The 13,045-nt window shown below is 36.5% G+C and overlaps 1 long non-coding RNA gene across 1 annotated transcript in view; it reads left to right on the top strand.

Annotated features, from left to right (window-relative positions):
• Nucleotides 1–13,045, top strand: part of LOC117797166 — a 42,955-nt gene that overhangs the window by 14,067 nt on the left and 15,843 nt on the right. The window contains exon 2 of the long non-coding RNA XR_004622084.1: nt 9,705–9,755. This is a non-coding gene — a long non-coding RNA (uncharacterized LOC117797166). The remainder of the gene's footprint in view (nt 1–9,704; nt 9,756–13,045) is intronic.

Below are 13,045 nucleotides of genomic sequence, written 5' to 3'. Positions count from 1 at the left end.
CCAAAAAGAATAAAATACCCAGGAATAAACTTAACCAAGGAGGTAAAAGATCTGTACTCTGAAAACTATAAAATGTTGATAAAAGAATTGAAAAAGACACAAACAAGTGGAAAGATACTTCATGTTCATGGATTGGAAGAACCAATATTGTTAAAATGTCCATATTACCTAATGTAATCTATAGATTTAACGCAATCTCTATAAAAATACCATCAACGTTTTTCACATAACTAGAAGAAATAATCCCAAAATTTGTATGGGATCACAGAAGACCCTAAATAGCCAAAGCAACCTTGAAAAAGAAGAAAAAACTGGAGAATCACAATCCTAGATTTCAAGATATACTACAAAGCTGTAGTAATAAAAACATTATGGTCGTGGCAAAAAAATAGACAAATAGATCAATGGAACACAATAGGGAGCCCAGAAATAAACCCACAATTATATGGTCAATTAATCCATGACAAAAGAAGCAATAGGAATCTCAATCTCTTCAACAAATGGTGTTGGGAAAACTAGACAGGTACATGTAAAATAATGAAACTGGACCACTTTCTTACACCACACACTAAAATAAACTCAAAATAGATTAAAGACCTAAATATGAGACTTGAAACCATAAAACTGCTTAAAGAAAACATAGATAGTAATCTTATTTTTTTCTAGATATGTCTTCTTTGGTAAGGGAAATGAAAGCAAAAATAAACTATTGGGACTATACCAAAATAAAAGCTTTTGCACAGTGAAGGAAACCATCAGTAAAACAAAAAGACAACTCACAGAATGGACGAAGATATTTGCATAGATGTATCTGATAAGTGGTTAATATGCAAAATATATAAAGAACTTATACAACTTAACATCAAAAGGGACCCCTGGATGGCTCAGTTGGTTAAGCATCTGCCTTTGGCTCAGGTCATGATGTCAGGGTCCTGGGATTGAGCCTCACATTGGGCTCGCTGCTCAACGGAGAGACTACTTCTCCCTTTGCCTGACGCTCCCCCTGCTTGTGGTTTCTCTCTCGATCGCTGACCAAAAAATAGATAAATAATTTAAAAATTTTAAAAAAGTAAGAAGAAAGATTATTCTAGAAGGAAGGTCTGAGAAGCAAGAAGGAGTGGTGAACAAGGAAATTGATAAACTTATAAGCCTAAAAAAACATTATTTGTACAAAATGATATCTAATTTTTGAGAGTTTAAACAAAAGACAGAATTAAAACACTTGACAACTAATACAAGGAGTGATTTAAATTAAAGTGTTTTAAAATTTTTGTATCATCTGAGAGAAGAATAATCTGTTAACCATGGACTGCACTGTGCTAAGTTTTCAAGGTAAAATTTCAAGTATAACCCCTAAAGTAATAGAAACAAACAGTTAGGGGTGCCTGAGTGGCTCAGTTAGTTAAGCACCTGACTTTTGATTTCAGCTCAGGTCATGATCTCAGGGTCGTGAGATGGAGCCCCATGTTGGGTTCTGCACTGGGCGTGGAGCTTACTTAAGATCCTCTCTCTCCCTCTGCTCCTCCCCACCCCCTCTCTCCCTCTCTCTCTAAAATAAATAAACAGTTGAAGTTTTCAAAAGAAAGTATAACTATCTGAAAGAGTGCATAACTTCCAGTTCTATTTTAAAATCAAATGGTTTACATTAGTTTTAAATATATGGATTAGTATCTAGTATGGAATCAAAACATTACAGTATTTGAGATACACCATCACCTATTGAATACAGAAATAACATTGTCATTACTAGCCAGAAATTTTACATTGTTCTAGTTTCCAATTTAAGCTAGATTTCTGTTTCATTCTTGCTTCAAAAGCTATAATAATATAATTACTTCCTGGTGGAAGGTTTTTTAACTGATCACTCTATCGGTTATTGCACAAAATTATAGATATACAATTGATTCTTGAACAACACAGAAGTTAGTGATGCCAAATCTCGGGCAGTCAAAAATCCACATACAACTTTTGACCCCCCCCCCCAAAACTTAGCTACTAACAGCCTCCTGTAAACTGGAAGCCTCACCAATAACATAAATAGCCAATTAATAATAATTCTGTATTCTTACAATGTATTCTTACTGTATTTTTACAATGAAATAAGTAACAGAAAATAAAATGTCATTAAGAAAATCATAAGGAAGAGAAAATACATTTATATTACTGTACTGTATTTATTGAAAAAATCTGTGTGTAAATGGGCACACACAGTTTCAAATTTGTGTTGTTCCTTTGTGTTGTATTTATTTTGATGACCTAATTGTCTCAAATTTGCCCAGTGGGAGCACCTTCAAGATGATTTCTTGATTCTTTTGAAATGTCTCGTTCATTCTGTGAGCATTTTCTGGCACAAGATGTTCTAGGTTCATCTTATATTTTCCTTATTCCAGCCCTGAAATTAACTATTTTATGAAGGAGCCTTGGTTCTTTTCAGTGAGAAATGGTATTTAGGTATATTTTTACAACAGTATGTCTAAATACACCTGTTTCAGTGGTATCCTATTCTGATTAAATACCATTACCTAGTCATCCTTGGCTTCTATAAAAATTTGTGATCTGGACAGATTAACACTAATCTTTTGTGTGGTTGTTCATTTTAGTATTTTTATAGGAGAATGTACAGATACCTTAATGTGTATAAAGGAAAGAACACAATCATATGTATGCATAGAAATTAGCATAGATGACTCCTAGTTCTAGAATTTATTTCTTTGAAAGAAATGAATCTCATTTATTTCAAACAGGACAAATTAGATCAGAAATCTAATTAGTTTCCCAAATCCTGCTTTCATCCCTCAAATCAATTCATCAGACTTGTCACCTATCAGAGTCCACTGCTTGGATCTGGTAGGAAAAGCCGAATGTCTGGAGGGCTTGTCTGGCCACTCCTAAAACTATAATAGGAAATGTAATATGTATATGGAATGCAATTTGAAAACATTGGCCTGAGGTGCCTCTTGCCACACAAGCACCATTGCATCTAAGTTAAAAACACTTGATTCTGCAGGGGTGCCTCTTTTAGTTTATTTACTGCATCTTACTGAGAAATTATTTTCAATATTCTTAAATTCTCTTTGTATTTGCAATTGGAAAAATAACTTGATTATTTCTATTCTTGGTTTAAAAACTGTTCTTTTCCTATTTTTCTTTCCTTCATTATGCTTCTCACTGCCTTTCAAAGCCCTTCTCCTTTGCCTGTCATGGTTTTTTATTAGTTCATATCCTCTCTGGATATGGTCAGAATCATCACTGGTAGAAAAATGTGACTGCCAGGAAGTCTATCTTCATTTTTAAAACTAAATAGCTTGACAGCCTTTTAATTTACACTCTGCAGAGATGGCATGGAACTTTTAAGCTTTAATGTTACTGATTTCTGACATTTAAATCTGTCGAACAGTGTGGAAGGTGAATCCAGGAACTTTGTATTGGCAAAAACACATATTAATCTCTTTACAATATATATCTTTTGAAGTTTTTCTTTTGGGAACTGGGACCACAACCTCCAAGAAATGAACTTTTGGGGGAACTAGAAAAATATGTGTCTAGTCCATGTGAAAAATGACCTACTTCTGGACAATTGGACAGTTAGAGAAAGCCTAGCATGTATATCATCTATAAATGTGACTTTCCAAATTCCAATATTTATGAACAAGTCTCTTACAATTTATGATAAATGATGTTATAGGAACTAATTAAAAATGAGCAGATTTTTAAATAACTTTCCCCTTTTTCACTTCTTTGTGCTCATCTTCCTCTCCTAAGGTGTTTGATAAACTTCGATGCGTAAGCCTGGTTCTTTTAAATTGTCTAGGGATGTGTCTAAAAGAACGTTCAAAATATACTCTGTGACACACAACAGTTTAATTTAAAGGTGAATGGAAATTTTAAAAATCCAAATACACAATAAAAAGTATAATCAAATAGGAAGTCAGGATTCATTTCCTCTTATTTTTCATCCTCATTTATTTTGAAATATAAACCAGCTCCTTAGGTTAACGAGCATTTACAAGCTAATGTGTATTTCATGTAGCAGTTATACAAAAATATTATTATGCAGTAAGATCCTTTTTTAAAATTTTTACAAAGGAAGCTTTTTGTCTTTATCTGTTTAGGCTCCTATAACAGAATCCCATAGGCTGGCTCATAAACAACAGAAATTTATTTCTCATGGTTCTGGAGGCTGGGAAGTCCAAGATCGAGGAATTGGCAGAGTCCGTATGTGGTGAAGGCCCACTTCCTCGTTCATAGATGCTGGCTTCTCACTGTGTCTTCATATGATGGAAGGAGGGAGGGAGTTCTTTGGTGTCTCGTTTACATATATGAGGGCTTCATATCCATGGACACCAGTCCTATTCGTGTGGGCTTCACTCCTATGATCTGCATCTTCCAAATTACCACCTCAGTGGGGATCAGGTTTTAACATGAATTTTGGGGAAACACAAACATTCACAGTCTGCAGCACTTTTTATTTAGAAATCAAATTCTTTTTGATAAACGATATTTTGTACAGTCACCTATTCATAGGAGGCTGAATAATAACGATTAAAGCTCAGTTACAGCTACCATTCATTGAGCATCTACTATATACTTAGCCTTCATGTAGCTCTCATTTAATTTTCAGGGCAACTCTACAAGGTAAAAATATTATGTCACTTTCATGATGAGAAACTGAGGCTCACTAAGCCTTATGTAATTTTCCTACGATCCCACAGATTGAAAATCAGAGGTAATAGGAAAACCAAGTTCTCGCTAATTAAAAAATTAATAAAAACCGGGGCACCTGGGTGACTCAGTCAGTTGAACTTCCGACTCTTTATCTCGGCTCAGGTCATGATCTCAGGGTCATGGGATGAAGCCCTGTGTCCAGCTCCCCGTTCTGTGTGGAGTCTGCCTGAGATTCTGTCTCCCTCTCCCTGTACCCCTCCCCCAACTTGTGCTTGGGCTCTCTCTCTCTCTCCCTCTCCAAAATAAATAAATAAAATCTTTGAAAAAAATTCATAAAAACGCTTTTCATTATATCACAGAGTCCCTGAACAAGTCACAGTGCAGTTTAACATATACTTGAATTGCTCTCACTGTCCACATATTGAAACATGAACCCTGATTCCTAGACTCATGATTTCACTTTTCAATATACTCAGTAAAAATCATGTAGAATTATGTAGAATTATTTTCACTGTTCATAATAGGCCTGAACAAATATGTATTGATTGAGCGCAAAATTGATTTCAGAGCAATATTGCTTTTGTCTTTTTGAAGGACAATAACACACTAATAAACACTGACCTGTGGAGTGTTGTGTGTTGCTGGAGACTTTAGACAGCTCTGGTTCCCAGATGTCTACAGCAGAATATAAAAAAAAAACAAGACTTTCCTTCCTGAAACAATTTCTCCCTGCGGAGTAGCTTTTAGGCCACCTGTCATTTTACAAATCCAATATCATTCAGCCAGTCATTTCTTGAGATGTGTAGGTCTGAATGCAGATCACGTTTGTACAAACCTTAGTGTACGGGGGTTTTTTGTTTTGTTTCTTTTTTACCTGAAAAGTGAACTCAGTGAGATTTGCTACAAGTGTCTCAGCTTCCTTTTCTAAGGCAGCTAACCAGAGTCAGGAATTAAGATACTGACTTGCTGTTCCTTTGGTCACTATCATAAGAACTCTAAGATAAATACGATTTGTACTGTGCAAAGATGCAAAGCAGCAGCTGGATACTCTATGTTCTAATATATTTTCTATCTATGAAATGCTGTAACAATTACAAATCCAATAAAATGCCAATCTAACTACTTTTGAAGTGGAAACATCCCATTACACCAATTGTATTGAGACACCAAATAATACATGCTTCACTCCTCATTGGAATTTCCCCCAGGATGTTTTCCATAAGGTTTTCTCATATTCCCCTGAATAAATGTGCTTATTTAACAAAGTGAAATTCTTCAGCATCGTGAGACTTGTGCTTCAAAAGGAGAGAAGAATAAGAAGCAAATTATTAAAACAAGACCTCCTTTATATTCATAGATTGGAACTGAAAAGTCTGCTTATCTCAAGTAGCCAACACAGGGTCTTTTCCTTCCTGAAAGATCACAAGTGGTCGAGGAGGCAGCTCGCTCTCCTGACATCTCAGAGCCCAGAAAATTGCTCTCCCCTCTGTTTGTATTTCTGTACTCCTGCACTAGGTGCTACCAAAGGCTGGCAGGAACCTAGTTTGAAGCAGGACTAATGCCTTCCATTTCAAGTGGTGGCCAAGGATCCTAGAGGGAACAGCAGCCCTCAAGAGCCCTTGGCATCGTGTAACAAGGCTCTGCAGCTCATCCTGCTGGAATCTGGGTTGGCTTCGGAAACTCCGCTCGTTACCTAGAGATGTGAGAAGTCTTGATTGACCTGTCCTGCTTCTACAGCTAATAGAACTGTCAGCTCTCCTGTCACTCAGCCATCACCAGCCCTCGCATACAATAAAGGCCTTGAAGGTAATACGGGAAGTGGAACATCCCAAGGGCACAGCCTTCTCAAAATGAGGCTGTGTGTTGAACTAAATACTTTACCTCAGATGTCTGAATTCACGTCAGAGGGGAGTGAACGTGATATAGCCTTGTGTTTTTCATCAGTATAATTTTCTTTTGCATTTCAGCATGTTCATATCACTTCAATCTACGAACGTCCCAAGGGTAGCAATGTAAAGTTGAACCTGGCAAGGTCAGAGAAGGTCACTCAGAGAAGGCAATGATTTGTGTGTGTGTATTGGAGGATATATGTGAACAACAACAGTTAGTTGTAAGGGATGTTTTGCCTGTCTAAAGGAAAACTGAAACCCAGGTTTTAGTCAATAGCTTTTAAACTCTAATCAATTTATTGAACCAGTCAGCATATATCGAGCTCCTTATCTTGACAGGCATTGTTCCCTCTGCTGAGGTTAGACACAGAAGATGCTCTAACGGAGCCTGTTAAAGCTCATAAAATACCCATGCTCTCCTTTACATTTCCCAGGCCCTCTTGCTACTATTTTTAGACCATGTGACTAAGTTCTGACCAGTGAAATCTGATCAGAGATGATACAAACTACTTCCAGACCTGACCCCTGAAAACATACCACATGACTGTCCAGGTCTCTCTTCCCTTGCCACGGTACTCCAGAGGCCTCGGGCTCCAGATGGCGTTACTACAAGGTAGAAACAACCCAGATTCCTGGGTTTCTGCTTAGAAAAGAATGCCTTAGAGAGCTAGCCAGCCCAGTTAGATTTTGTATAAGTGAAAATTAACTTTTGCTGTATTAACCTGTTGGGATTTTAGGGTTTGTTTCTTATCGCAACATAGATCATCCCAGTGGTTTTTAAAGTGTGGTATACAGACTGACAGCACGAGCACACCTGGGAACTTATTAGAAATGCACATCCTTGGGCTTACCTGAGATTTTCTAAATTAGAAACTGAGAATAGGACACAGATGTCTGTGTTTTAACAAACCTTCCGGGTGATTCTGATGTATACTAAAGTTTGAGAAGCATAACTCTAAACTGTCTTGTCACTGTAGACATAATCCTTGATCTCAAGGTTCTCACCATCTAGAGATCCTAGATCTCATAGTCTAATAGATGCCCTTATATCATAATTTTTTGTCAGTTTTCCCTGGAACTTCTTGCTTTAACTGAAGCCAGGCTCTTTGAGGACAAGGCACCCCTTGTAACTATTCAAAATGGTGCTATTTATTCTTTTACCACTCACATTCCATACCACGCAGTTGGAGATGGAATCAGTATTCAACTTAGTGCTCTCTTACTTTCTTTCAAAGTCTTTTTTTTTTTGAAACCCATACCATTCCCCTCTATCATTCCATCTTTCTTTCTCTTGGTTCATGTCAACTGGAACCCCTGTGTCTCTTTCATTTACTGATAATTTTGGCATCTGGATCAAAGTCTTCACTGCCACCATGAATATGGATCATTTCTAAGCACATTTATACTTGTTGACGTTCCTCCTAAGTAAAATAAATTCTTGAACTTCAGATATCCACGTAAGTTTCTATCCCATTTCTTCTCTCCCTGTTCACAACTCAATTTCTTGAAGAGTCATCTACAATCATTGTTTCATTCTTCACTCATTACAGTCTAATTTATGCCCTCAACAGTCCACCAAAGTATCTTCTGTTTCTTTTGTGAAGACCACCCATATCCTCTGTGTTGCCAAATTCAATGGATGATCTTGGAACTCAATTACTGACCTGACTCTGATGACCACACCCTCTTTTTAAAATAATTTATTTTCCCAATTCTCTTATATACTTCTATTTCCATCTTATATTTTCTGGCCGATTCTTCTGTGTCCTTTATTCATACTCCTCTCCCTAAATGTGGAGACACGTATTTGTTCTTCATACCCCATTTTTTTTCACATGCTGTTATTCCTTCCCTAAGGAATCTCAGATAGAACTATAGTTCAATTACGTGGATGCCCAGATGACTGACAATTTATATCTTAAGTACAGGCCTAAATATCCAACTGCCCACTGACTTTTCTTGGGTATCTCAAACATACTTTAAGCTCAACATGTCCAACCTGGACTTTAGAATCTTGCCATACACTTTCCTGGTCTTCCTTCAGGATTTCTTATCTCATGATACTCTCATCAGTCCTTTTGTATGAGGCAGAACTCATGAGTTATCCTGGATTTGGACTTTTCCTTCACTTTCTGTATAAAATGTATTATAAACTCCTGTCAATTTTATCATACTGAATATCCCTCAAAATGTTTCTGTTCTCCCCCTTTCCCCCACCATCACTCTAATCCAACCCACTACCCATACTTGTCTGGACTACTATAATATTGCCTCTCAAGTGGCCTATCCACATCTGTTCTCTAGCATGTCAACCCATTCTTCCTTCTTTTTTTTTTTTTTAAGATTTTTTATTTGTTTATTTGACAGAGATAGAGACAGCCAGTGAGAGAGGGAACACAAGCAGGGGGAGTGGGAGAGGGAGAAGCAGGCTCATAGAGGAGGAGCCTGACGTGGGGTTCGATCCCATAACGCCGGGATCGCGCCCTGAGCCGAAGGCAGACGCCCAACCGCTGTGCCACCCAGGCGCCCCTACCCATTCTTCCTTCTTAAAATCTTCCAGTAGCTTCACATTATTCTTAGAATAAAGAATAAAATCCTTATGATCCTATGGTAACTTTCATAGATTGGTCCTTCTTACAACTCACTTCATACTCTTCCTCTTGCTATCTTCCCCATAGCCATGGGGTCTTCTTTCAGATTCCCAATCCTCCCTTCCTGCTTCCTACTACAGGGCCTTCACACAAGCAAATCTATCTCTGAAAGCTCTCTTTTGGCCCTTATCCTCTTTATGTAGTTAACCCTGTATCATGCTTATGATCTTAGGTCAACAGTCCCTTCTTCAGGGAAGGCTTCCCTGAATTTTAAATCTTCATTTGTTATGTGCTCTCATAGATTAACATTTTTTCCATAGAACCTTTCTTTTTTTTTTTTTCTGGTATATTCATAGCATTGATAATTTTTGTTAAATATCTTGCCCACTGAATATGTTCTGTGAAAGCAGAAAATGGTTTTATTTGCCTACAGTGTATCCCCAGTGCATAAGAAAACTCCTGACATGAAGGTACTCAATTAATATTTGTTGAATGAATGAATGACAAAAAAAATCATTTTGTAATTCATGTTTTCTTCTCTACCGTTTCTCTAACACAGGCATAGCTAAATTCCTTGCTTTAACTCCTGGATAGAAGGCTTATCATCAAGGTAAGACTATAGAAATGTTAGGATAAATAATTTTATATTTAGAGGGAGATTCTTATTTAGAATCCACAAAGGAAAAGAACATCAAGGAAGGGAAATTAAAATTAAGTCAGTTTTCCAAGTAACTTAGAATTTACCTGCAAAAGGAAACGTGTGTATTTGGTTAGGGAGATGGAAGAGAAGATGATAGATACAGAGAGGCTAAGAAACACACTGAGAAGACTCCAAGGCGTCCTAAAAAGTCACAGCCACAGCCCATTTTAATTCAAATTAGAGAAGCGGGTAACGGTTTATTAATGCTACAGAAACCATACTATATGATAATAATATTTTTTTTGCCTACATTTTTCCATCATTGCTGAAGCTAAACCTGACCCATCATAAGAGGAGAGTTTTGGGGCGCCTGGGTGGCACAGCGGTTAAGCATCTGCCTTCAGCTCAGGGCATGATCCCGGCGTTACGGGATCGAGCCCCACATCAGGCTCTTCCGCTATGAGCCTGCTTCTTCCTCTCCCACTCCCCCTGCTTGTGTTCCCTCTCTCCCTGGCTGTCTCTATCTCTGTTGAATAAAAAAAATTGAAAAAAAAGCTTTAAAAAATAAAAAAAATAAAAAAAAAGAGGAGAGTTTTATGCTTGATAAGAGAGGATTATATTTGCTTATTAGCTGATAATGCTTCTATCATTCACCTGCCTTGCATATCTGGTTTCTTTTATAATGACAGAAAAAGCCAATTCTATGAGTATTTTAGGTATTATTAAAGGTTATCAAGTTATATATTGAATTTGTAACATAGTATTTTATCTCAATTAAAATGACACCTAAATATTATTCACAATTAAAAATTAGATAGCGATGTCATTGAATATAGTAAAGTAGCAAAATCCAGGGGCCAGTCCCTCTTTGGAAGCAATCATTAAGCTGGACAATAAGATCAGAATTAACTATTTTGAACTCTAAGACCTGATCAAACACTTAGAGTAATGAAGGGAGTGATTGACGAAGGGACAGGCTGCTGAACTTTGGTAAGAGAGTGACAGGTGTGAACCAACTACCATCCCCATTCCTCAGAACCTCCGTGGCTATGGAGATGGTGGCTTATGTTCCTACAGCGGCTGGTTAGTGCCAGGCGGATACTAAGGAACTTGTACTCCAAAAAGTTTGGGTTGTTCATTTTAATTAGTTTGGCAGTTTCCTTAGGGACTGCAACAGGTACTTCTTTTTGTTTCAGTCCCCTTGGACTGCACTGGTTTCTCCAGTAGTGTCCCTTGGAAGATTTAAAGAGATATACACACATTTAACAAATTTTAATCCAGACATTTAAGGAAATTTCTGTTAGGTCGCAGGCTGACTGCAGAGATAATGGGACAAAAACTTCACGCACACAAGGACTACAGACTTTGAAAAAATAGTTTGGAACAGTCACTATATGAATGGACAACTAAAGCCCTCAATATGCCAAAAAAGCATTCCTGAGAGAGGGCAAGTTTGAATTCTAGAATTAACTACATTAAAATGTGTTACAATACTTAAAATGTCTGGTTTTCAACAAAAACAACAAAATGACAAAGCATACAAAAAAACAGGAAAATATGGCTCTTCACAGAAAATAAAGAACTTGATAGAAAATATTTCTGAGGAGGCCCATACACTGGAATTACTAATCAAAGATATTAAATCATCTGTCTTAAATGTGTTCAGTGAGCTAAAGAAAACAATGAACAAAGACCTGAAAGAGATCAGAAGAAACGTATGAACAAATAGGGGATGCCAATACAGAGAAAAAAATTGAAAGGAACCATATAGAAATTGTTTGGTTGAAAAGTACCATGGTTTAAACAAAAAATTCACTACTGGGGTTCAACAGCAGATTTGAGTAGGCAGAAGGAAAAAAAGCAGTGAACTTGAAGATAAGGCAATTGAAATTTTCCTGTCTGAGGAATAGAAAAAAAAAAAGAATGAAGAAGAATGATAGGACCTGAGGGACCTGTGGAACCTGTGGGACACCACCAAATGTACCAAGTTATTCATCATGGGAGTCCCAAAAGGAGAGGCAAGAAAAAAACAGGACAAAAGAATATTTGAAGAAATAGTGGCTGAAAAGTTCCTAAATTTGATTAAAGACCTAAATCTACACATCCAAGAAGCTGAACAAATGCCAAGAATGATAAACTCAAAGATATCTACATATTTTAATAAAATTGTAAAAAGACAAAGACAAATAATTTTGAAAGCAGCAAGAGAGAAGTGATTCATCACATACAGGGGCTACTCTCTAACATTATAACATTAATAGCTCATTGCTCATCAGAAATCATGGAGGCCAGAAGATAATGGATGACATATTATAAATACTGAAAGAAAAAAAAATTGTCAACCAAAAATTCTATACTGGCAAAATTACCCTTCAGCAATGAAGGAGAAATTAAGACATTCTGAGATAAATATAAGCTAAAGGATTTCATTACTAGTAGATCTGTCCTACAAGATTGCTAGAGGAAGTTAATCAATTTTTTCTTTTATGATTCATGCTTTTTGAGTCCTACATAAAAAATCTTCACCTAACTGAAAGCTCATAAAGTTTTACTCCTGTTTTCTTCTGGAAGTTTTTTAGTTCTGTCTTTAATGTTTAAGCCTATAATCCATTTCCAGTTAGTTTTTATATATACCACAAGGTGAAGTTTGAGATTCATTTTTTTCCATATTGATATTGAGTTGTTTCAACACTGTTTGTTGAGATGACCATACTTTCTCTGCTGAATTACATTTGCACCTACACAGAAAAAATATCAATTGACCATATACATATGGATCTATTTCTGGTCTTTATAATCAGTTCCATTGATCTCCGTGCCTTCCTTATATTAGTATCACACCATCTAAATAACTAGCTTTAGAGTAAGTCTTGGAATCTGTTATTCTATGTCGTTCAAAATTTTCTTCTTTTTCAAAATTGTTCAACTGTTCTAGATCCTTTGCTTTTCCATATAAATTTAAGAACTGACTTGTCAACTGGTTGGATTTTAATTAGAATTGCATTGAATCTAGAGATCAATTTGGGTAAAAATGATACTAACGTTGAGTCTTTCAGTCCATGAACACTGTATCTCTTTCCATGTACTTGGGGCTTCTTCAGTTTCTCTCAGAAATATTTTGTAGTTTTTAGTGTATGAGTCTTGATCATATCTTGTTAAATTTATCTCAAAGTATTTCATGATATTTTGGTGCTACTGTAATTATATTTTTAAAGTTCCAATATCAACGTTCATTGTAATTTATAGAATTAGGTTTTCTG

This window comes from Ailuropoda melanoleuca, chromosome 19, assembly GCF_002007445.2.
Source record: "Ailuropoda melanoleuca isolate Jingjing chromosome 19, ASM200744v2, whole genome shotgun sequence".
Taxonomy (NCBI): domain Eukaryota; kingdom Metazoa; phylum Chordata; class Mammalia; order Carnivora; family Ursidae; genus Ailuropoda; species Ailuropoda melanoleuca.
The sequence above is the reverse complement of the archived record's forward strand: the minus strand, read 5'-3'. Positions and strand labels throughout refer to the sequence as shown.